This window comes from Jaculus jaculus, chromosome 1 (genome assembly GCF_020740685.1).
Source record: "Jaculus jaculus isolate mJacJac1 chromosome 1, mJacJac1.mat.Y.cur, whole genome shotgun sequence".
NCBI lineage: Eukaryota > Metazoa > Chordata > Mammalia > Rodentia > Dipodidae > Jaculus > Jaculus jaculus.
The window spans coordinates 97,708,999-97,733,658 of NC_059102.1; the positions used below are offsets into that span (position 1 = coordinate 97,708,999).

At 36.1% G+C, this 24,660-nt stretch overlaps 1 protein-coding gene across 3 annotated transcripts in view; it reads right to left on the reverse strand.

Moving 5' to 3' along the window:
* Lingo2 (leucine rich repeat and Ig domain containing 2) overlaps positions 1-24,660 on the reverse strand; it is a 1,280,444-nt gene that overhangs the window by 786,129 nt on the left and 469,655 nt on the right. For all 3 annotated transcript variants that reach the window (XM_045160274.1, XM_045160271.1, XM_045160280.1), the window contains one exon: positions 14,998-15,078. The gene's annotated coding sequence lies outside the window, so the exon portion shown is untranslated. The remainder of the gene's footprint in view (positions 1-14,997; positions 15,079-24,660) is intronic.

Consider the following 24,660-nt stretch of genomic DNA (forward strand, 5'->3'; position numbering starts at 1 on the left):
CCCACGTTAGCCAGATGCACAAGGGGCGCACGCGTCTGGAGTTCGTTTGCAGAGGCTGGAAGCCCTGGCGCGCCCATTCTCTCTCTCTTTTTCTATCTGTCTTTCTCTCTGTGTCTGTCGCTCTCAAATAAATAAGTAATAAAAAAAAAATTTTAAAAAAATGAGAAAGTCATCTTCATAAGGAAGATATTTTTTTATTTTTATTATTTTATTTATTTAAAATAAATAAGTAATAAAAAAAATTTAAAAAAAATGAGAAAGTCATCTTCATAAGGAAGATATTTTTTTATTTTTATTATTTTATTTATTTAAAATAAATAAGTAATAAAAAAAATTTTAAAAAAATGAGAAAGTCATCTTCATAAGGAAGATATTTTTTTTATTTTTATTATTTTATTTATTTATTTATTTATTTGAGAGCGACAGACACAGAGAGAAAGACAGATAGAGGGAGAGAGAGCGAATGGGCGCGCCAGGGCTTCCAGCCTCTGCAAACGAACTCCAGACGCGTGCGCCCCCTTGTGCATCTGGCTAACGTGGGACCTGGGGAACCGAGCCTCGAACCGGGGTCCTCAGGCTTCACAGGCAAGCGCTTAACCGCTAAGCCATCTCTCCAGCCTGGAAGATATTTTTATAAGGAACATTTACTTTGTACATCATATAGTTTAATTCAGTAACAATCTAGAACTCACTATTATTAATATATTAAGTACAATTAAAGTCATCAAGTATTTCATCATAGATAACAAGATTTCTTTCCCAGGTACTTTATAATTATGCTCTGAAATGTTTTTTTTTTAACTTCAATTTTCATCTCATCATGATATAACAAATTAAAATGAAGCAATTGGTCTTTCTCACAGAAGGCTACAAAGTTCACAGTGTGTATATCTTGGTACCCTCAGCATAAAACAATTTAATTTTCAAATTGTTCCTCATCTAGAAAAAGTAAAGACAACCTTGAAAATATATGTCATATGTTATATGCAAATAATCTTTAAAATAATTTTTTCTGTTGGTTGAGTTTCACTAGATTAATGTTTCTCAGATCTCATGTTATGACAACAGAAATTCATGTAAAAAGAGATAGGGCTCCTTGAAGCCAGAGCATACAACTTTGGGGCCTTGTCTGTGACAAAATCTCCCCAGATCCTCTGAAAGCTAAAGTGGTCAATTATCTCGGCCTGAACATAATTTACTGCAGCACAACAATTAAAAAACTATTTGGCCGGGCGTGGCGGCATACGTCTTTAATCCCAGCACTTGGGAGGTAGAGGAAGGAGGATTGCCATGAGTTCAAGGCCACCCTGAGATTACATAGTGAATTCCAGGTCAGCCTGGACCACAGTGAGACCGTACCTCAAAAAACAAAAAACAAACAAACAAACAAACAAGCAAAAAAAAACTGTTTGGTATAGTAATGTTTATGGCTTTAGCCTTCTTCAAATTGAATGTCTATATTTAAAGTCATAGCAAAGCACATGTTTTTGTAGCATATTTAAGTGACACGTAAACTTTTTATGCTAAAAAGCATACCCAAAGAAAATAGAATCCATAAGGAAGAAGCACAACTTCTAAGCTTTCATGGTAGTGGCAGCAGCAGTAGTAGAAGTGGTTTACATTGTCAGCAATATTTCCACCTCAGATTATTGCTTTATTAAACCCTCTCAGCAACTCTAAAGATATAACTACTGTTTTGTTCAGGACAAATCCAGTCTTATATGTTTACTAACTTGCCAGTGTAATTTTTTTCAGGATGTGATATACCCTTAAATCCAGATTATTTTAATGTAAACATTTTGGTATTATGTGATACCTCTTAGTTGTAATAAAATATTTATTTCATAAGATAACTACACATTAAAAAAGCTAAGTTATAGCACCACTGAAATAATGTTCTAGAAAAGATCTAATTTGTCTTTCATTTTATACCATTCTCTGGATTTTTGCAAAATATGAAGTACTATAGAAATTGTCATATTTAGGGGGGTTGAGGAAAATTTGACTAAAGAAAAAAAAGTCAAAGGTACAAATTAAACCACAAGTTTAAAATGGAAGAGAAACAAAAACTGAGTAATGGGAGAATAAAATAGAAAAATGAGTATGGGAAATAAAAGTAAGACTAGGATGAACTGAAATATGTCAACAACCCAAACAGGAAAATCTAAACCAGAAGACCAAATAAAAAATGAGTAAGTTGGGCTGGAGAGATGGCTTAGCGGTTAAGCGCTTGCCTGTGAAGCCTAAGGACCCTGGTTCGAGGCTCGGTTCCCCAGGTCCCACGTTAGCCAGATGCACAAGGGGCGCACGCGTCTGGAGTTCGTTTGCAGAGGCTGGAAGCCCTGGCGCGCCCATTCTCTCTCTCTTCCTCTATCTGTCTTTCTCTTTGTGTCTGTCGCTCTCAAATAAATGAATAAAATAAATAAATAAATAAAATCCTTCCCTTATAAAAAAAAAATGAGTAAGTTGGAATACGTGAGAGCGATAGATATTGCATTAGAGAATACAAAAATCTCACCAATTCAAACAGCCATTTCCATCCTAGAGCAACCCATATGTTGATGTTTTTCCATTTATTTGATTTGCAATTATGGTTCTGTTGTCAGAAAGGCATATGATATTGAGGAGAAAACTAAGAAAATCAGATAAACAAAAAAGTTAAAATAAACAAAAATGAAAAAGAAATATAAAGAAAAGAGTCAAATATAAGAGTATTCCTATCTTTACCAACTCACCATGAATGTTAGATTTGAAATCCACCAAATGTACTTAGCATAGTATTCGTTTTGGATGACCACTACATGGATTGACTGGTTGATTGAGTCTCTAATTGCTTCATCAGAACACACCATACACTTTTTAAAAAAATATTTTTGTTCATATTTTCATATTTATTTATTTATGTGAGAGTGACAGAGAGAGAGAGAATCGGCGCACCAGGGCTTCCAGCCACTGCAAATGAACTGCAGATGCGTGCACCCCCTTGTGCATCTGGGTAACGTGGGTTCTGGGGAATCAATCCTCGACCTGGGGTCCTTAGGTTTCACAGGCAAGTGCTTAACCACTAAACCATCTCTCCATATGGGTTACTCTAAGATGGAAATGTGAAAATAAAAGAAATAAGATATTTGCTTTAAAGTAAATAATATTATGATCCTACCTGTTATAAAATAGAAAATTAAAATGCAATTTAACCATAAAAATGGTTGAGTCAAGATTTTCTTACCAACTTTACTCTTCACTTTCCCTATTTGAAATAAAAATGCAGGTGATCATAATTTAAAATATTTTAAGATGCAATCACAGTTTTGAATCATTAAATAGGTGAGGCTACTCTAGATTAGCCAGAACTGGCTTACCCAAACCTGAGCTCACAAGCATTACTCAGCTTAGATCAACTAGTCAAGCTCAGGATCACCAAAAGTACCTGTTCACTGATGCAAAGACCAATGAAAGCGAGAAAAATATCAAGTTATTGCTGTCTTGTGGATGTGAGTTTTTGGCTGTTTTGCTATTGCTCCAAATATAACAATCATGAGGCTGGAGAGATGGCTTAGTGGGTAAGGCACTTGCCTACAAAGCCAAAGGATCCAGGGTTGATTCCCCAGTATCCACATAATGCCAGATACAGAAGGTGGCACATGCATCTGGATTTTTTTTTTTTTTTTTGCAATAGCTAGAAGTCGTGGCATGCAGATTCTCTCTCTCCACACTCCTTCTATTTCTATCAAGTAAATAAAACAACTCTAATTATATAATTCTATAACTACTACTAATTTTCTTTTATGCTTACTTTTTTCTTGAATACAGACTGTATGAGGGAACTATAGGGACAAAGGGCACAGGTACATTTTTAGAACTTAACTCTGGACTTATATCACACTAATAGTATACATGTTCTTCACAAATACTTATTTTTAAAAGCTAGAGGCATCATTAATCTAGGACGCCTTTTCTATCACATTGCCAAGTATAAAGTAAATGAAAGAACGTGACTGTTAGGAATAGCATAAAAAAATAAGCTAACTCCTGGGACCTTAAGCTGGTACCTTTTGAAAGCATGTTACCTGTCCTCTTCTACCACAGCTATATGCGCTCTCTCCAGTTGTCCACTGTTTTCTCCAAGTCCAGTGGTTACTACAGGATGGAGGTACTTGTAGAAGGGAGATAACAACTTCCTGGATGAGCTGATCCTCAAGGCAATGACACTTCCATGAGAGGAAAATACTCTTTTAAGCTATATCCCAGGCCAAAACAATTCCATGACTTTACTCAGCCCCTGCAGCTGTGCACATGACCAAAAATGTGATCTTTTTCTTTTTTCTCAGTAGTCTAATTTCTTGCAACCAGTGGTATTACCTTATCAGCCAGGCAAATCCCATGTGTGATAAGAGTTCCTTTCTATTTTTGCCTAAAGTTCCACATCAAAAGCACTCTTTAAAATACATTTAGGAAGTGGTCAATTGTGCTTGCTTGCAAAACCTCCCAGCCTGTGTTGTATTCCATAGCCATCCATGTAAAGCCCATTTGTTTGCAGCAATGAGACTCTGGCAATACACATATGTGAAAATTAAAATAAATAAATAAATAAAACATATTTATCTGATTGCAATGTGGGAACCCAGGAAGTAAATAGCTATAAATATTTTCATGTAAAATATCAGGGAAATTTAAGGCAATTAAGTCAAATAAGAGGAGGTAGATTAGAAAAAAAATGCTATATTTTTATTTTTTTAAGAGCCAAAGGGGGTGGAGTTTTTTAAGTTAATAAAAAATGTCTGAAGAGAAAAATGCCCAGATATATAACTGAGACATGCTTATTTCCCTGCTTTTAGTTTGTGGCTCTGTGAACATCTTGCTGCACTGTGGGGGTATAGTATTCATGAAAATGAGAGGAGGTTGGCAGAAGGTATTTTTAACAGAGTCATCAAGGCACTCATGAGGATGGCATATTTGCCATGAACAAGCAGCATAACTTAGTGCTCTGTTGTAACACCACACAGCATAATGGGAAAGGCGCCTTCAGAAATACTGATTCTCCCATAGGGAACTCACCAGTGAACTAGAAGATCACAGGCTCTGACAGCTGATTGGTAAATTAATTAGGAGTTGAACTCTATTAATACTGTTGTAAATTGCTCGTGGAGCATGCACTGAGAGTCATAAGGAGATTCCAAGGATGACAGGTGTCAAGCAACATGGGGAAAATATGATTGGAATCCAGAGGGAGGCTCAATGCAAATAGGTTTGGCAGAGACCTGCTGAGTCTAATCTTGTATAGATCCCTTTCTGAGAAGAAAATCTAGATAGTGTGGTAAATCTATTTAGTCTCCAGGAGAAAGGGACTGAAGCTTTTTTATTATCCTCTAAAAACTTCCAGAAGCAAGCATAAGAATTCCATACTCATCATCTTTTTGTCAGGCTCTTACATTATTTTTCCTCCCATGAGAGAGTTGATAAGAGCACAAAAATGGTCATTCTTGGTTCTGCTATGACCACATAATTGTCATTGTTGTATATAGACTCTTAAGCAGCAATTTTGTGCTAGTGATGTAGCTCAGTGGCACAGAACTTTCCCAACATGTGTATGACACTGGGTTCATAAGAATGTAACATAAAAACAAACACAGAAAGAAGTTTTGGTCATGGGCTGTTCCGTGTTTGGGAAAGAGGTGCTGAAATAAGGTAGAATATCATGGTGGTGAACAGCAAAAGGATGTAGTGAAGGGAACATGATGGAGCATAATTTCTCACCTCAGTGTGGGGAGAGAGAGAGAGGGAGAGAGAGAGAGAGAGAAAGGAGGGGGACGAGGGGAGGGGGCCCAAACATGGTCAGGCAAAGCTTTTCACCTTAGGGTAGGCAGGCAGGAGAGAAAGGAGAGGGTAGAGGGAGTAAAGGGAAAAGAGAAAAGAAGAGAAAATGAATAAATAGGAAAAAGAGTGTAGCAGAAAGCTTCAGGTTCGCTGAGATAAACTTCTAGACTAGGCACAGTTAGGGAGGAAGGCATTTATTGAAGCTTACAGATCCTAGGTAAGTTCCATAATGTCAGAAGAAGCTGGCCTGTTTTCACAAGACTAAACACAGAGAGAGAGAAGCACAAGCCTAAAAGCCAAAAGGCCACACAGCACAACACATTTCAGGAAATCCAGCTAGGCACATTTTGCATATCTTTAGATTACAATCTCAAACACACCACCACACCTTAAGATCTCCCCAGTGTAACTGCCTCCAGTCAGGTGGCTGCAGATGCAGACTACAAAGTAACACTGAATATATTGAGGACCATCTATTCAGACTACCACAATACTCTTTGAAGATATGTGCATGGTGATCTACTTCTTCCCACAGGCCTGACCTCCTAAACTTCCCTCAATTTCTCAAACAAGCATCATTAGCTGGAGACCAAGATTCAAAATGTGCCTACCAGGACGTATGTCCTATTCAAAGTCTAACTTTGGACAAATCATTTAATTACTTGCCATTAACTTCTTTTCTACCAAATGAGGACAATCACAATATTTATGTGTTTGCCCTATCATTGGGATTGATTATATGGATATTGTGAAATGCATCAATATCTGGCACATAGAATCTGTTATAAAAGTTATTAAATGAATATGGATGAAAAATGATATTCTATGAGGGCTGCAGAGATGGCTCAGCTGTTAAGACACTTGCCTGCAAAGCCCAAGGACCCATGTATTACCCCCAGTTCCCATATAAGGCCAGATGCACAAGGTGGCACATGTATCACCGTCCCTCTCCCCCTCCCCTGCTTCTTTCTGTCTCTCACAATCTCTCAAATAAATAATAAATAAACATGCTCTTAAAAAATGATGTTCTGTTCTTTCCCTAGTGGTCTGATATCATTTAAACTTTGGAGAAAGATCCACCACAATTTACATTTCTGACTGCTCACAAGACACACTTCATTGGACCTCAAAATCTGAATGACAAAAAAGGGGTACTTTCCTTAGACTACTTAGTACTTACTGAACTGAAGTACAAATTATTAACAAAAAAAACTGTATGTCAAAGATAGAAATGTGAGGTTTCATAAGACATGCACTAAGTTTTCCTATTATCTTCTGTATCTGGGAGAATCTGAAGATAAATATAGTCTAGGGATGTGGTGGCCTGATTCCGGTGTCCCCCATAAACTTAGGTGTTCTGAATGCTAGGTTCCCAGCTGGTGGCAATTTGGGAACTGGAGCCTCCTGGAGGCAGTGTATTGTTGGGGTGGACTTTTGGGTATTACAGCCAGTTTCCCCTTGCCAGTGTTTGTCACTCTCTCCCTTTGCTGTGGTCTACCTGATGTTGGCTAGGAGGTGATGTCCACCCTATGCTCATGACATCATTTTCCCCTACCACCAAAATAAAACCTTTTATTTTCCCCCATAAACTCCTCTTGGCCAGGTGTTTCCTGCCAGCAATGTGAACATGACTGCAACAAGGGATTAAATCACTCAGATCAAAGGATGTCATCTAAATGCATCTCAAGTCTGTTTCTTGTGACAAACTGACCATGTTGTAGCCTGTGAGGGGGCAACTGCATTTTGATTAGCTGCCCTACATGCCCTGTGGGAATGGCATGAGTCAAATACAACCCAATTAAACCAATTTGGCTCTTAACAGAAACAGAATACTGGGAAGGGTCATTTAAAGGATGAATACCAACATCTAAACTAAGCTTTTCGTCCAATTCTCCAAAATATTTCTCAATAGCCTCTTAACTTTCTTCAGGGAAACATTGGTCACTTAAAATACAAATGGGTATGTAATAACAACACAGAAATAGTTAAAACATGTTTTAAGTGCTTTTTTGTTTTTGTTTTTGTTTTTTGTTGTTGTTGTTTGTTTGTTTTTAGTTCCTGTCCATGTCTAGTGTGCATTGAAGGCAACTGTTGGGTCCTAAGACCACAGGATGTTTAAGCAACTATCAAGCCAGGAACAGTTATGGAGGAAGGGATTATTTATTGAAGCTTACAGATTCAGGGGAAGTTTTATAATGGCAGAAGAAGCTGACCTGCTTTCACAGGTCCAAGCTGAGAAAGAAAAGCCACAAGCCCAAACCCAAAAGCCATACCACAAACAAGTAAACATAATGAACTCCAGGCAATTTGCATATCTTTAGACTGGAACTGCAAATCTACCACCACACCATAGGGCTGAACCCTAAAATCCAACCAGTGACATTTTCTCCAGCCAGGTGGCTGCAATCTAAGCTACAAATTATTAATACCCTGAACAAATTGGGGGACATCTATTCAAACTACCACACCTCGGGAATAAGAGCTCACTTCATTCACCATTTAGGCATCAGATGAAGAGAAGTGTGTGCTAGAAGGACACATAAGTGCGCTCTGCAAAGCCTGGCCTCTGAGATTGAAAAGAGAACAGAGCCATGTCTCCACGCATGGTATTTCACTGGGTTGTCAGTACACAACACCATGAAATCTCTCCACTGTGACATCTGTTTTCCTCATCTTTGAAAACTTTTCTTGTATATATTGCACAAATAGTATAGATACCAACCACTTCATTATTCAAGCCTCAGATTAAAATAAAACATCATTTTAGGCCTTCCTGACCAATTCAAATTAGCTCCTTGGGTTTTCAACTTTTTCTACTTCAAGCTTAGCTGTAATTATTTCCACATGTTTTTATTATTTATAAATTTTATACCAATATTACCCAGCTAGGACCTAAGGTCTATGACAAGGATCTTATCAATTCATATTACATATGAATAAGTGAACATAATTGCTACTCAATAAAAATTATATGTTTCAATAAATCAAGATGAAAGATAGGGGTTAAAGATTATATGGGGGAACTTCTCATTTTAAGATTGACAATGGTTATCATTTACCAATTGTGCATGTCAATAACCTTGACATTATCATACTTATTTTTCACAATACCACTATAAGGACTAAAAAGAAATATAGTGTGGCAATGTCATCACATATATTATTGATCTAAGTAAAGAAACTATATCCAGGGCTGAAGAGATGGCTCAGTGATTAAGGTGCTTGCCTACAAAGCCTAACAACACAGGTTCAATTCCTCAGTACCCATGTAAAGCCAGATGCTCAAAGTAGCACATGTGTCTTGAGTTCATTTGCAGCAGCTGGAAGCCCAGGCATGCCCATTCTGTCTTTTTCTCTCCTCTCCTCTCCTCTCCTCTCCTCTCCTCTCCTCTCCTCTCCTCTCCTCTCCTCTCCTCTCCTCTCCTCTCCTCTCCTCTCCTCTCCTCTCCTCTCCTCTCCTCCCCTCCCCTCTCCCCTCCCCTCCCCTCCCCTCCCCTCCCCTCCCCTCCCCTCCTCTTCCCTTCTCTTCTCTTCTTTTCTCTCTCTCTTTCTCGCCTTGCAAATAAAAAAATTAAATATATATGTATCTGTGTGTGTGAGTGTGTGTGTGTATTCTGTATCTAGTTAGTCCCAGAGGAGATAGGCTTTACTCCATGAATGTCATTAGTCTTCTTTTTTTATAGACGTGTTTCTATACTTCCTAAAAAAACCCTCACACACATGTACATAAATCTATTTCAAGACTCAATGGAATCATAAATCATTTGAAATCATTTGTTAGAAGAAATTTTGCTATTTGAATGTTGAAACTGGAGTAAAATATTTCCCATGGCCTCCTTAATGGAGAGATGCTATGAAGGATGGAGAGAAACACACCATGAATACATTACTACAGAAAATTCAAGTATGGGTTTCTAGCATCTATAACACAAATCAATATAAGTTGATGACATTGATTCAAGTTGTTTTTCAGTAAAAGCATTTCTCTAGAGTTAACATAAAGACATTAATAGTCTCATTTAAGCTATTGATATCACTGAAGCTATAGAGATGAATGAAAATGATTCATGTAATTTGAGCAATCTTTGCTCAACATGGTATCTTGAAAGTACACTGTTTTTTTTAAAATATTTTTATTTATTTATTTGAGAGAGAAAGAGGGGGAGAGAGAGAAAGAAAGAGGCAGAGAGAGAGAATGGGCACGCCAGGGCCTCCAGCCACTGCAAATGAACTCCAGATGCATGCGCCCCCTTGTGCATCTGGCTAATGTGGGTCCTGGGAAATTGAGCCTCGAACCGGGGTCCTTAGGCTTCACAGGCAAGTGCTTAGCCACTAAGCCATCCCTCCAGCCTGCAATACACTGTTGATCAATAATGGCTGGAAGACTTTTTGATGAGTATATTCTTGGATAAGCACCACACCATGCATATTTGTTGCTACTCATTAAGGACATAGACCTAGGCTTTAAAGCATGTATAGTTACTAATAGAAGCTGAAATGCTATTGAGAACACATTATTTGCACTGGCTATGAACCTATGTACTATGTACCTATGCAGAACACTACAAAAAAGTAAACTGTAAACCAATATCTAGACATTGTTTAGAGCAAAAGAAAACTCTGACTTTATTCAATATAAGAACAGAAGTCTGATTAAAAGGCCAACATCGTATTCTAGCTTAACCATATATTATTAAAAATAATAAAGTGTATATGGAATATATAACTTTATGTTACTAATTTTACTCAAAGATAGCTAAATAATTGTTGGGATCTAATTCAAAGTCATTGAAATAACAAAGTATGAAGCCTGTGATGGTTGTTTGTCAGTCATTCTTTCCTCCCTCATTAGTTATTATCAAAGTATCAGTGGCATCACTTGGTAAGCAATGATATATTATTACTGCCTTTCCACAAATTTATGGACCTAGTATTATGACTAATAAGATATTTTGTCCTACTTGAGACAGATAATGCCAGATACGTAGAATTAATGGAGCAGAAAGGAATCTTGAAGTCATTTTATATGACATCTTACTTTATAGGTTAATGGAAATATATCATAATGTGATAAAACTAAAATAGAACAACTACACCAATTTTTAAATGAAATTTCTTTAAACAAAGGTTCCCTTCAATTAAGAAAACATGGAACCTCAAAAAGGATCAAATAAGCCTCTTTCCTATAAATTATGTATAGGTTAATGTCTTCCACATCCTACTAGCACAATGGCCTTTACATTAGTGACAATTAGTTCCCATGTTTAAATCATAAAGTATCTCTGCCATTTTTATAATACTTCTATTTCTTAACTGAAATCATGGATTTAAAAATATTCTAGACTATTTAAATGAAAAATAAAATTATTAAGCCTTTGCCAATGATTTTGAAGAAAATATAGCTCATTTGTCTTAAAGACTCACCATAAAATAGCATATAAATAAATCAGTACTTGAAATTAAGGCAAAAAAGTTAAAAATTTCCTTTTCTTTTTAAATGAAGTTGTGGCTATGTAGTGAGAAGAAAAGAAGTTAGCATTATAGGAGGAAGGCAATGGCCAGAGAAATAAAATGAACTTAATTGTTAGGACAAGAAGTCAGATGATAAATGATCTATGTTTTCATTGCTTTTACATACATGTTCCAAAGTTTTGTTGAAACAAAATCTATCAATTCAGAAGAAAATTTCATATGGATTTTGTATTTTTAAAATTTCCTTTCACAAAAAATATTAATTTTCAAAGTAATTTAATAATTTCATAGAATAATTTGTGCTTCACTCCCGACATATCAGAAAATAATCTTCTCCTTACTGTATGCTATCAAGATATTGGAAAATAAATAGGAGGTTTTTGAGTTCACAATCAGAGATAAAGCTTCACATTATCCAAGCAGGAAAAAAGGTTAATTTATCAAGATTACTTATACTTACAAAAAGAACTATGAAAGAATATTCTAAGAAATATTCAAAGAAGCAATTACATCTCACAGTTTTTTCAAATCATTTCCAATTTATCACAGTTTAAGTGCCATTAAATAGTCTTGTGATTGGAATCGTTCTGCAATGATAGACAGTTTTGTGCATAGCAAATTAGCAGTTTTTCCTAATTTTCTTCATGTCTGTCAATTCTATTACCTCATCCAAACTAACATAATAGAGACCCTTGTAAAATGTGAGTAGTGGGCCTCAATCAGTTTAAGATTTACATTTCATCAATGATGCCTCTAATGTAAATGTGGCCATTTCAATGAATTCTTGCATATAGCTTCTCCATTTTTATGCCTGAACATCAACTTCTTTCATTTGCTTTCCTTCTTTCCTTGCCCTGCTTTCCTCCATCCCTCCTTTTTTCTTCCTTTCTTCCCTCCTTCCTTCCTTCCTCTCCCCTTTCTCCCTCTCTCCCTCCCTCTTTTATTTTCCTTTCCTTTCCCTTTCCATGCCTTTCCCTTCCCTCCCCTTCTCCTTCCTTCCATCCTTCCTCCCTTTCTCCCTCCCTCCCTCCTCCTTCCTTCCTGCCTTCCTTCCTACCCCCCTTCTTTTGTTCACTTTTAAGTCACATTCTATGAGTGTCAATTTCTTCTGAACCAAACACACCATCCTACACTGGACTGTGAAGGTATGGTATGGGTGTTAATGTGTGTATTCACCATTTGAGCATGGATAGAGCATCTGCACATATACCATCACTCCCTTCAAGCTATTATTTGAGATATGAAGAAGCAGCTTAGATATATTATCTTTCTAGAGTTTTTCATAAGAAAATTTTGTATGTGTGCTATATTTCTTTGTCCTCTTAAGGGTACAAGTAATGCTTTCCACATGTTTCACTTTACTCCAGTTAAATGAGACATTCCTCCTTGTTTTTCAGCTTTATGTTACAAGTTCTCACTATTGTAGCCCTTACTGACCTTAAACTCACAGTTTTCTTGCCTCAGTTTATAAGGTACTAGCATTACAGACATAAGCAACCACAACAATGCTGTCTCTCTCTCTCTCTCTCTCTCTCTGTGTGTGTGTGTGTGTGTGAAGGCATGACACATGTATGGAGGTGAGAGCATATTTTCTTGTATTAGTCCTTCCTGTCACTTTTCTTGAAGTGGGGTCTTTACTTTTTATTCATCACTGCATTCTTCAGATGTCGTGGTTTGAAATAAGTGTCCCTGATAAACTCATATAATCTGAATGCTTGATTCTCAGCTGATGGTCATTTGGGAGGTGGAGGCTTGCTAGAGGAGGTGTGTTGCTGTGGTGACTCTAGATGGTTTATTAGCCCTATCTTGCCACTGTGAGTGGGCTCACTCTTGTGCTGCTTGCCACCTACTGTGGCAAAGGTAATGTCCAGCTTCTGCCCTCCTTGCCATTATGGAGCATCCCCCGGTATCTTGAAAGACAAAATAAACCAATTTTCCTACTATCATAATGTTTTTGGTTGGGTGCTTTGTGCCAGCAACTAGAATATAGCTACATCACCAGGGTAGTTAGCCCATGAGCTTCAAGGCAATTCTCCTGTCCCTGCTTCTTGTCTCCTGTACAAGTGCTAGGATTACAAATGGTCACGCTACAGTGCTGGGCGTTACATGGGTGCTGGGAATCTGAACTCAGGTACTTGCATATACTCACTTTGTCCACTGAGTCATTTCCTCAACCTCACCCCAAAATTTTACCAAGCTTTATTGTCCTACTCTATAAGGTACTCCAGCTTCTGTTCTCTATAACTTTACATAGACACAAGAAGGCGACAATTGCAAATGTTTTCTTCAACCATCCAAAAAACTGAACACATGCATACACAAACTAGTGATGTTAGTGAAGGATCATAAACACAGAAAGAAAATGTAGAAATATAGGTAAAAGTTTCCAGGAAAAGAGAGTTCACCATATGAAACATAATTATCACTAAATAAATGGCTACTTGTAGTAATGGAGAGGAGAAAGCACAGAATTAACTCAGCTTTAACATTAAATTTAGTTTATAGACCTCTCTATTTCTACTCTGATAACGAGATGCCTTCAGCCATCAAACCTTACTATAACCATTGTATAAGCTAAAATAGTGTCTTAAAGGGAAAAATTATACTAAACAAGTAGGAACAATATATAAATGATCCAAAATATATACAGAATATACAATAACTTGGGGATTGAGAGATGGATCAGTAGTTAAAGGTGCTTGCTTGCACAGCCTAACAGCCTGGATTCAAGTCCCAAGTAACCACAAAAAGACAGATGCTCTAAGTGGTACATGCATCTGGGGGTCATTTGCAGTGGCAAGAGGTCCTGATACACCTATATTCATATTCTCTCTTTCTCTTTTCCCCTCTCATTTCAAATAAATAGTAAAATATATTTTAAATGAATATACATTATGTTAGCAGAATATGTTTAATATAGAGAATTCTAGCAGTTGACTGTTATTTATGAATGACAATGTACTTAAACAAGTACTTAATTGAATACATGATTAAGCAGAGGCAATTTTGTGTCTTTCTGGTATAAGCATGCAAGTTTTTTTTTCTTAATTTTTATTTTAGAGAGAGAGAATTGGCATGCAAGTGGGTATGTGCAACCTTGAGCTTGCCTCACCTTTGTGTGTTTGATTATGTGGGATCTGGAGAGTTGATCATGGGTCCTTAGGCTTCTCCGGCAAGCACCTTAAGCACTAAGCAATCTCTCCAGCCCTGGCTTTTATTAATATAAAAAGGTCGTCTGGGATAATCTGAGGGGACAGACTCCTAACCTCCCTAGTCCTTACTCTCCACATTGGTTCTTGATTCCTTCCAGCTACCCAGGGCAGGAGCTCTTTAATTTTTTTTCTCTCTTTTCTCTCTATGGCTTTCCCAGGACATCCATGTGGATCTGTAGCCAAGTGGGTGTCTTTCCTTGGCTTTGTACTTTCCTCAATAAATGTAAAAATTTAATTTAAAAAAAACTGAACACATAGACTCTCTCTCTCCCCTGCCTCTATTTGGCTGAGGGTTTTTGCTGCTGTAATTGGTATTCATTGTGGGGACCAAGAGGGCACACTCATTCTCTGCAGGGATGGGGAAAACATGGTGTTTCAGGCTATTTCAACACACCCTGAGGCTCTTACAATTTTTCTCCCATGAAGGTATGCAAATATTAAGGAATATAATTATTCTTTATTTCAATTTGAAAATACAATTAGAACAAACAGCATTTACCTCATATGATTAAAAATCCACAGAGAAGCTTAGAAGCACCCACAGCACATGACACCATCCTCTGGTGGCACTCTTCAGTTCCTGTAAACAATGGAAGGTGAAAACACAATGTTCAGGATAATATATGCAAATAAACATAAGAAAAATCACTACACACTGACTTAGAAAGTCTCTCCATCTCTATTGCTGTTATGCCTTTTGTTAAACTCAAAATATTGTCATGAAAATTATGTCTGTCTGGGTCTTCTAAGACACTAAAATAGATCCCACATTACGAAGTACTAAAAAAACCATACTATTCAATTAAATGAAATTTTTCTGGAAAAGGTTGCTGGAATGTGAAAACATTCTTAACTGAAATGTTATCTTATTATATGTATATTACTACATAACTATTTTTTAATTATAATACTACTTAAAATAAATAGAAGGTTTGTGATCTCTATTTAGGTTCTTTGATTGATTGACTAGATAAAAAATTTAGTAATTTTCTTGATTAAGATTCATAAAATGTGGTCTTAAAGACTTGGATTAAGGGCTGGAGAGATGGCTTAGCGGTTAAGCGCTTGCCTAAGTGAAGCCTAAGGACCCCGGTTCGAGGCTCGGTTCCCCAGGTCCCACATTAGCCAGATGCACAAGGGGGCGCACGCGTCTGGAGTTCGTTTGCAGAGGCTGGAAGCCCTGGCGCACCCATTCTCTCTCTCTCCCTCTATCTGTCTTTCTCTCTGTGTCTATCACTCTCAAATAAATAAATAAGAAATTTAAAAAAAAAAGACTTGGATTAGCTTTTAGGTGATCAAATTTGAAGATCATAGAACCAGGGACTAAGGAGATAGATCAGTGATTAAAGGTGCCTGCTTGCAAAGTCTGTCAGCCTGGGTTCAATTCTCCAGCACTCATATAAAGCCTGACACAAAAAGTAGTACATGCATCTAACATTCTGTTTGTAGTGGTAGGAGGTTCTGCTGTATACACACACACATGCACATATGCACACACATACACAACACAAACAAAAATTAAAATATCATAGAGCTGAGTATGGTGACACAGGCCACATACTGAGAAAGCTGAAGCAGGAGTTTTCTGAGATAGAGGTTAGTCTGGGCTTGTCAAATAAAATAACAAAATAAAGTTTTCTTATATGACATCATTAAGGTGAAAGCAGTCTATATTATATCTCCAACCCATCATTGTGTCCCAATGATGACTATTGTCACTAACATTGTACTTGTGCCTCAATGAGCCACTGCACATAATATACTATTAATACATAATCTCACAAGCATTATATGGCTTGTGTATAGAAGAAGGAAAGAAATGCTCAAAGGATTGATAGACTTGCTGTGTGATAACCTTGAGTGTCTTACATTTTTAAACTCTAAATAGTCTGCAATTGTATTATTTTTCTTGATTTTTTTATACAAAATATGTAATCATTTCCAAGGATAAGCAATTATTTATAGCTATTCAAATGGAAGCAAATAGATACTTTATTTTTATGATGGTATGTTTAGGAATATTTGGAAACAAAAGAAAAAATGACATTCCTCTTTGGCATTTAGTGTTACTTGATGTTTTAAAGGTAAAAACATATTTTTGCATTGCTATTTTCTCTAGGTTGATATGCTGTACTTATGAATTTACATGTCTACCTTTGCAAATGCTTTAGAGAAAATCTTGTCTTTAAATTAAAGGTTAACCATTTATAGCATTTTTTCTACAAAATAATGCAGTTAACTTCATGTTTTAATTCAAGGTTAGAAAATAGGAAGAGCATTTTTCATAACAAGTATTTATTATATAGCTTCTTTTGACAGAACAGATTCCCTCATTTACTGAAATTTTCTTTTCTTTTCTTTTTTTGTATTGCTATAAAGTAGCAGAGGATAAAACAGAGTTAATGATGCTGCGGAGATTCTCATGGTGGAAAGTTCTGAGCAATACATTCGAGAGATTCTCCCAGATGAATGTTAACATTGCATCATCTAAGGAGCATCCTTCTGATCACAGCCTTACACATGCAGCTGCATTCACAGTTTGGACAGCTGGATTTTGCCCAGGAGGAATGTTGTGTCCTATATTGGGGAGATGGCTTATGCACTGACAAGAACAGGAGTTCTGAGTTTTTACATAGCAACTACATCTTCTGTCAGACTTCTATTTCTTGTTTATAGAAGAGATTGCAGAAGAGAAATAACATGGTCACTATGTACCCAAATATGATTCTCATTATTTTAATGGCATTATTTAATTTATGCATCCTAAATAAAATAAAATTATATAAAATTGTTATGGCTATCTTACTTATATGATAATTAGAAACTGATGCAATAATAATCTCACTTTTCACATACTCTCAAAGTACTAGGAGTAAAGGGCTATAGTCATGATACTAGTGAGAATAAATGTGAAACTGAATATAATGGTGCTCCACAAGACTGTAAACCTGTAATTGGTAGACCAGAGCCAGGTGATCTAAAGGTTTATTATCAATATTTCATGCATCTGAAGAAAGCTTTTCCTTTTATTTTTTTCACTTTTTCTTTACAGAATGTTTTTTTTTAAATGCAAAGCAATCTGTTTCCCTAATTAATACTAGACTAGAAAGTTAACAAATTCTAGAGGTTGCAAAGTATTTTTATATAAAACTAACTAAGTGACTTAATATAATATTTTTCCTTTAGACTCCAGTTACCTTGTGCCCACATACAGGCATGCCTCTATGTATTGACTATTATAGTATTTCAAAAAGTGAGATATTTCTTCAATATATTTTTTAAAAATTGATGTCATAAAATGATAATTCTTGGGAATACTTTATTTGAAATTATTTTCATTAGGATAGATAAATAGGCATATGGCATTTCCTTACTTTTAATTCTAGTATAGCAAAATACCTGTATATTCTTAACAATATCACAAAATAGCTATTCTAACACTATGAATCAAAGTATAGGTTTTTATCATTTTAATATAGCAACATAGCTATACTTAGCTGCAGCAATAGAAAGATAGGGAAGAGAGAACAAAAAATATCCACTGAGTATTCTTGAGTCTATAGCACACTAAAACTTTTTAATGTTAAAGAAAATATTTTTCAAGTTAAAAACAAATAATAATGGCAGTGTTGCTTGATTGAATCTCTTTGTAGATTCCACTTAAAACACACTGCCATGATACATACCTAAAGACAATCATGCATTTTTGCTGCACAGAATGATATTTTAGTATGCCATGCACATTGCCTCTTTTTCAATAGAAAAAAAAAGGAGGTATGAGAGAACGCATTTTTGATTCTTCTTTATTTCAAGTTGCCTGGTTTTAAACTGCTTTGTTTGGTGACTCCCAGCTGAACCATGAGGATGTTATTCAATTGCTTGGGTGGCACACATTTTCTTTTGTTCATTACATTCTTAGGAGACACATGCCTAACTGTATCAGCATTTTTATTTGCTTTAATCTTTTTAAAACCCAGAAGTGAGAGTGATACACTATTGCATTTTTATTAGGTCAATCAAGTTAAAACTTTTTAATTCTGCTTAAGGTTTTGAAAAGTGCACAAACTTTCTTTGGTTTAAAACACATTTTATAAAATATATGCCCATATTATGCACAAAAACACATATACCCACTACAATTTTGAACCATACAAAATTAAAATAATTGCTATTGAATGCTTTCTGCATGTCAAACATTGCTCTAAGTATACCTATTTACTCAGTTAATTCTTACACGAACCCAAAGATATTACTTTTCTTCTCCCTTAAAAGCAGAGGGACAAACCCTCAAAAGGAAGCTCAGCAGAATTAACTAACCTAATAGCACACAAGAGATTTAAACAAAAGTGCTGGTCTTAAGAAATTGAACTAGTAGCAGTTGCTTTGCTGTGTGTGATTGAAAGACATCCGTTATGGCATTATAATAGCCTGCATAAACTAATTGTTATCCATCTTAGCCTCATTTAAACAAAAATCTGAAACAAAGATAAACCCAGGAAGTGAAATAAATAGTTTAAGGTAAATAATAAGCCTGTAATGTTCCGAAAGTCTGAGGCTTAGTGTGCCACAAATTCACGGTGCCTAGTAGAATGCTAAACAAACAGTAAACCAGCATTAAAAGTATTTGGTTTATGAGGTAATTAATAAGGAAACAAGATTTTGCAGGTCTGCAAATTTCAAGTACAAGTTTCAAACACACTAACCTTATAGGCTAGTTAGGTCCAGCATATGTTTTTCATTGAATTCACACTTCTTTTTCTTCAACATCATCCAGAATTTTCCTATCAATCCTTGAGTTCTATTACCTGTCTTCCATTTACAACTGCCTATATGAAAATTCATGTAAGTGTGATTCTATGTTAGTCATGTAATGTAATAAGCTATACTAGTGAAAAATTCATATTAAGTTCTTTTGCTATGGAGAAACTTTGAGAGAAAATACCATGATTCAAGAGAGCAGTCCTAACGGTGGGATCAGGCAATAAATTTCAAATGAGAAGTCTAAACAAGAAACCCATGTCCTAGACTGTTCACTGCTGCATTGCTGTCATCTCCACCGATGCATTCCTGCTTCATGTACCTAGTTGTCAACATCACTGCCACACCCACACCAGCCCTCAGCTTTTAGCCTTCTGTCTTCCTGCCCTTCTAATCCATGATCTACATGACAAACAGAAAGATATGCAATAACAATGGAATCATATACCCCCCCACCTGATTCACTTTCCCTTATCTTCTAGAGATAATTCTTTTTTATTTCCGTATTAGTCCCTAACCAAAAAAAGTATTGTCTGATAGGGTCACAAGTGATGTTTCTAAATTCCATCTGTTGCTGAAGGTATCATCCTCTATCACTTGGGCTGTTGCTTTATTAAAGCAGCACCCTCCCAATGTCCTATTGAGACATTTCTATCTCTTCTTAGTTTCCAATTTAAATGTCATTTCAGGATGTATATTTCATTCTAAATGGGAGCACTTTTGATACTCTATAATGGCCTCCTGAAAATTTCCTTCCTGCCACTTCTTTTTTTAAATATTAATTTTTTGTTTATTTATTTGAGACAGAGAGAGAAAGAGGCAAGGAGCGAGAGAGAGAGAGAGAGAGAGACAGAGACAGAATGGGTGCACCAGGCCCTCCAGCCACTGCAAAGGAACTCCAGATGTGTGCATCCCCTTGGGCATCTGGCTCACGTGGGTCCTGGGGAATCGAGCTTTGAACCGGGGTCCTTAGGTTTCACAGGCAAGCACCTATCTGCTAAGCAATCTCTCCAGCCCCCTTCCTGTCACTTCTGAAACTGTCGTGATTTTGAACACAAAATTTATATCCATACCCCATGAATTTGAGTCTTCCATAGAGTATTTGTTAACACATGACTTTTGGGATACTATTAATCCTTGTCTTGTTCATTTCTTTTAGAAAATATATACAAAATTATCTACCTAGAAGAATTGGCCTGAAGGGTGCAGAGAGATACAGAGTGATTTGGAAATGGTCTTTAACAGCAGTAGGGATACTTGATTGCTAGAGCTTCTGACTCACATTTGGAGGGTAAAATTAGATGTTCCACAATCAATACCCCAGTCAGCCACATGTCTGCAGAAGTATTATTCTTTATTGAGTATAGTTTGAGCAATATTACACATATTTTAAAGAAAAATTTTTTTTAAAAAAAGTAATTCTAGGGCTGGAGAGATGGCTTAGCGGTTAAGGCGCTTGCCTATAAAGCCTGAGGACCCAGGTTTGACACCCCCCCACAGAACCCAGGTAAACCAGATGCATAAGGTGATACTTGCACACAGGTGGCACATGTGATCAAGGTTGTATATGTGTCTGATGATGCCCTAGTGTGCCAGTTCTTTCTCATTCTCTTTCTCTCATAAAAGAGTAATTCTTGCCAGGTGTGGTGTCGCATGCCTTTAATCCCAGCACTTGGGAGGCAGAGGTAGGAGGATCACCATGAGCTCGAGACCACCCTGAAACTACATATTGAATTCCAGGTCAGCCTGAGCTAGAGTGAGACCTTACCTCAAAAAGTAATTCTATACATGTGCATGTATGTTACACACACTCTCTCTCTCTCTCTCTCTCTCTCTCTCTCTCTCTCTATCTATCTATTCACTATGAGTATAAAATGCATGTATGTGTATATGAGCTTTCCTATGTATATGATGTATACGGACCCATGTGTGTGCCCAGAAGTTAATATTGGGTGTTCATTGAAATTCTCTCTTCTTTATTTGTTAAAACAGTTATTCACGTTAAATCTGGTGTGCATTGGTTGGAGTAGATGGTTGGCAAGCTTAAGAGATCCTCCTGTGTCCTATTCGCCAGTGTTGAAATTACAGTTCCATGCCATCATGTCCCAGTATTTATGTGGATGCCAGGAACACTCATGTCTTCATGCTTGCATGGTAGGCATTTAATTAAATGAGCCATCTCTTCAGCCCTTATGTAAAGGGCTTTTGTTTGGGACAGGGTCTCAATCTGTAGTACAGGCTATCCCACGTCATGACATTTATCCTGCTTCAGTCCTCCTTAGTCTCTAGTGTTGCTGTTTTGTATTTGTAGCAAGACTATTTGAAATTAATAAAATGTTAGGAAACCTTCAGTGACCATAAGCACATTGACACATATTTAAAATAATTCACAAAATATGAGTTCGCTATATTAAGGAAATTTAATTAGCTTTAAGGGATGTTGAATGTCTTTCATAATAAGAAATCCCACAGAATTTGACAGGCAATGTTTATGATTATTCCATATATCTAAAGTTAAACAAGCCACAAATAGAGAGAGAAAATGTATCATATGTTCCCTCTTATATGTGGAAGTAATGTTGATCTAGAATTACAGGGGTGATTAATGTAGACTGGCAAAGGTGTGGAGGTGGTTAATACAAGTGTGATTGATTAGGGCACACCGAACCCCAGTAGTAAGCACAATTTATACATTAATATATTGATTTTTATTTAAAAAACATAATAATTGAAAAGCAATGTATATTTTGCTCAGATAACAGAAATATGCTTGAATTAAAAGTGGCAGAATATGTATTCACTAATGTAAAATATTAAATTAATTGATGAAATGAACTGAGAACTTGAGTCTAGGGGTTTGTTTGCTTGTTAGTGTTTGTCTAACATCTCTGACACCTGTATTTAATCCCTCAGCAGCTTAAAAACTGAGGGGGTAAACAGGAATATCAGAAGTTCAAGATCATCCTTGGCTATATAGTGAGCTCAGGGACAGCCTTAGGTATATGATACCGTGTCTCAAAAAGAAAAAAAATATGGAGAATAGCTAAAAATAATACTTTTGAATATCCCTACTACTCGTGCCTGTTCCTGGAGATGGGGAAAAATTCCTTCTCATGGTTACCCACAGTATAATTTATTTCAAGTACTTTTGTATTCATTAAATGTTCCTAATGTAGTCAAATGTTTATCACTGTGCTTCATGTTAAAAGCAATACATTATTCTTGCTATCACTGGATTCAAAGCTAAACAGAAGTTCATGTTATACAACCTTTCTCAAGGTTCCATGCAGTCATCAATACGCAAGACAACGAAATGATCTAATTGATTTGAGCTTAGTTGTTTATCCCCCTGTGAACTATATACTTATCTCAGGGTATATACATCTCAGACATCTGCTCAGTGTGGCACTGTGCTCTTTCTACTGAAGTTAACTTTCACTGTTATTGCAGGTTAAGTTCATAAGAATTTTTCATAATCTTCAACAGAGTTTAGGTAGTCAGTTTAAATTCTCTTACTCCATTTAGGTTAGTCTTGATCCTACCCTCGCCAATAAATACATTGCTCACTTTGTTTTCTCTGCCACCAATTTCATGCATGCCTCTACAATTGCCATGATGTCATTGCATTCCAATTATTTGCTTGTAAATTGTTGATTTGTTAACCACTAACCATGACTTATTATAAATTTTTCTTAAATGCTTACTATATAACCAGTTTTGAATAACTGTATTCTGAATGAAATAGTCCTGTTTATGATATATTTATATCCATGTTAAAAATCTGAGGTAGAACATGATGAAGCTTTATCATGAATGATTATAAATGTCTCCTGCAACATCTGCTATATAATAAGCATGCCCAATCTCCTGTAGTTGTTACAGGCACAAAATGGGAGGATCTGCGTGTCTGACACATAGTAAGTGCCCATCATATATTCATTTATTTCCTTAACTTACATGAGATCCAACAACACATTTTACTGTATGCTTGTACCTTTAACATTTTAAAATGTACATTAGAAATTATTAAGCTTTTTCTTCTCTTCTTTTAGAAAAATGAAATTTTGACATTACAGCTTAAAACTCATTTCTGTACATATCAAACTTATTCATATTTTACTTATAATGCAAATTTTTAAATAAACTTGGGTTTCTAATGATTTTAAAATATTTTTATGTTCTTGCATCAATTTAAATTTTTCTCTTCTTTCCAAATGCCTTATTTTATCCCTGGTTCCCCCAAGATTTTATGAAGAAAGTGCAAATTTCCAAAGATCATTCCTAGATATAGAAAAAAACATTTAGGTACTTATTCGAATTTGCTTTTACTTCATATAATTGTGCGTATAATCATATCAGCCTATGACACACATATTTCCTTATCAATATGCAAATTATATATATATAGTCGCTTATTCACCTGTACAATTATACCTCTGTGTGTGTGTGTGTGTGTGTGTGTGTGTGTAGAGGGAGAGAGAGAGATAATTAACAGGCAGAAAGTTATGGTAGTATAAATTGGGCTGTTTTTAATAGCTCAGTTTTCTTCCTCCTGTCATTTTGTTGCCCTGTGTGGGGCAGGAAGTGTGGAAATTAAGCTCTAAGTTCTAGTAATTGGACATTACACAGAAAGATCTCCAAGATTTATGTCTTCTGGATATAATTGATGAAGACATTTGCAGTGCACTCTAAGTCTCTGTGCTCAGTGTAATATAATACAAATGCCTGACCGGATAATACGGGAAGAGCAATATCCATTTTTCAAAATTAAACAACTGACATTTTTTAAGCCCAGAGGCACTGGCACTGTACATATTATTGATTAAACTGATATTTTAAAATTACTACAGGGCAAAAGAGCTCATTAAAATAGAAAACTTCATTTTATTTTTGCTTTTAGTAGCTCAAAATTAGTCAGAATACTAATACCACAAATGTTTGACTAAAACACCTGGTAGAGAACTCACATCAATAATCTTAGGTCCTAAAGATTCCATTTCCTAGGGTACAATATTGGGACTGTTTCTGAACTTTATAGATACATAAGCAGCAAATAAACTACCTGCCCACCATGGACAGTGCTTTTTATCCTCCAGTCTGGAGACAATAACTTCTAAATACAGCTTAGAACTGCTGAGCATTTCTGTCTGAAAATTTAAATTTTCTATATTATGTTTCTCTGCTTTATCATCACAAACTTGACTAAGCATATGTCTCAGTGATCTTTGTCATTCCAAATGACAATTATCTATTATTATTCCCAATCATCATTTCAAATCCTGTGTCACCTTTGTAGTATGCATTCAGTTTAACAAAGACAAGTAGTTAGACAACTTTTAAATATCTACTCAAGATCTATATGGTATTGCCATTCATGGATTTTAAACTTCAGAGGATGATAAAC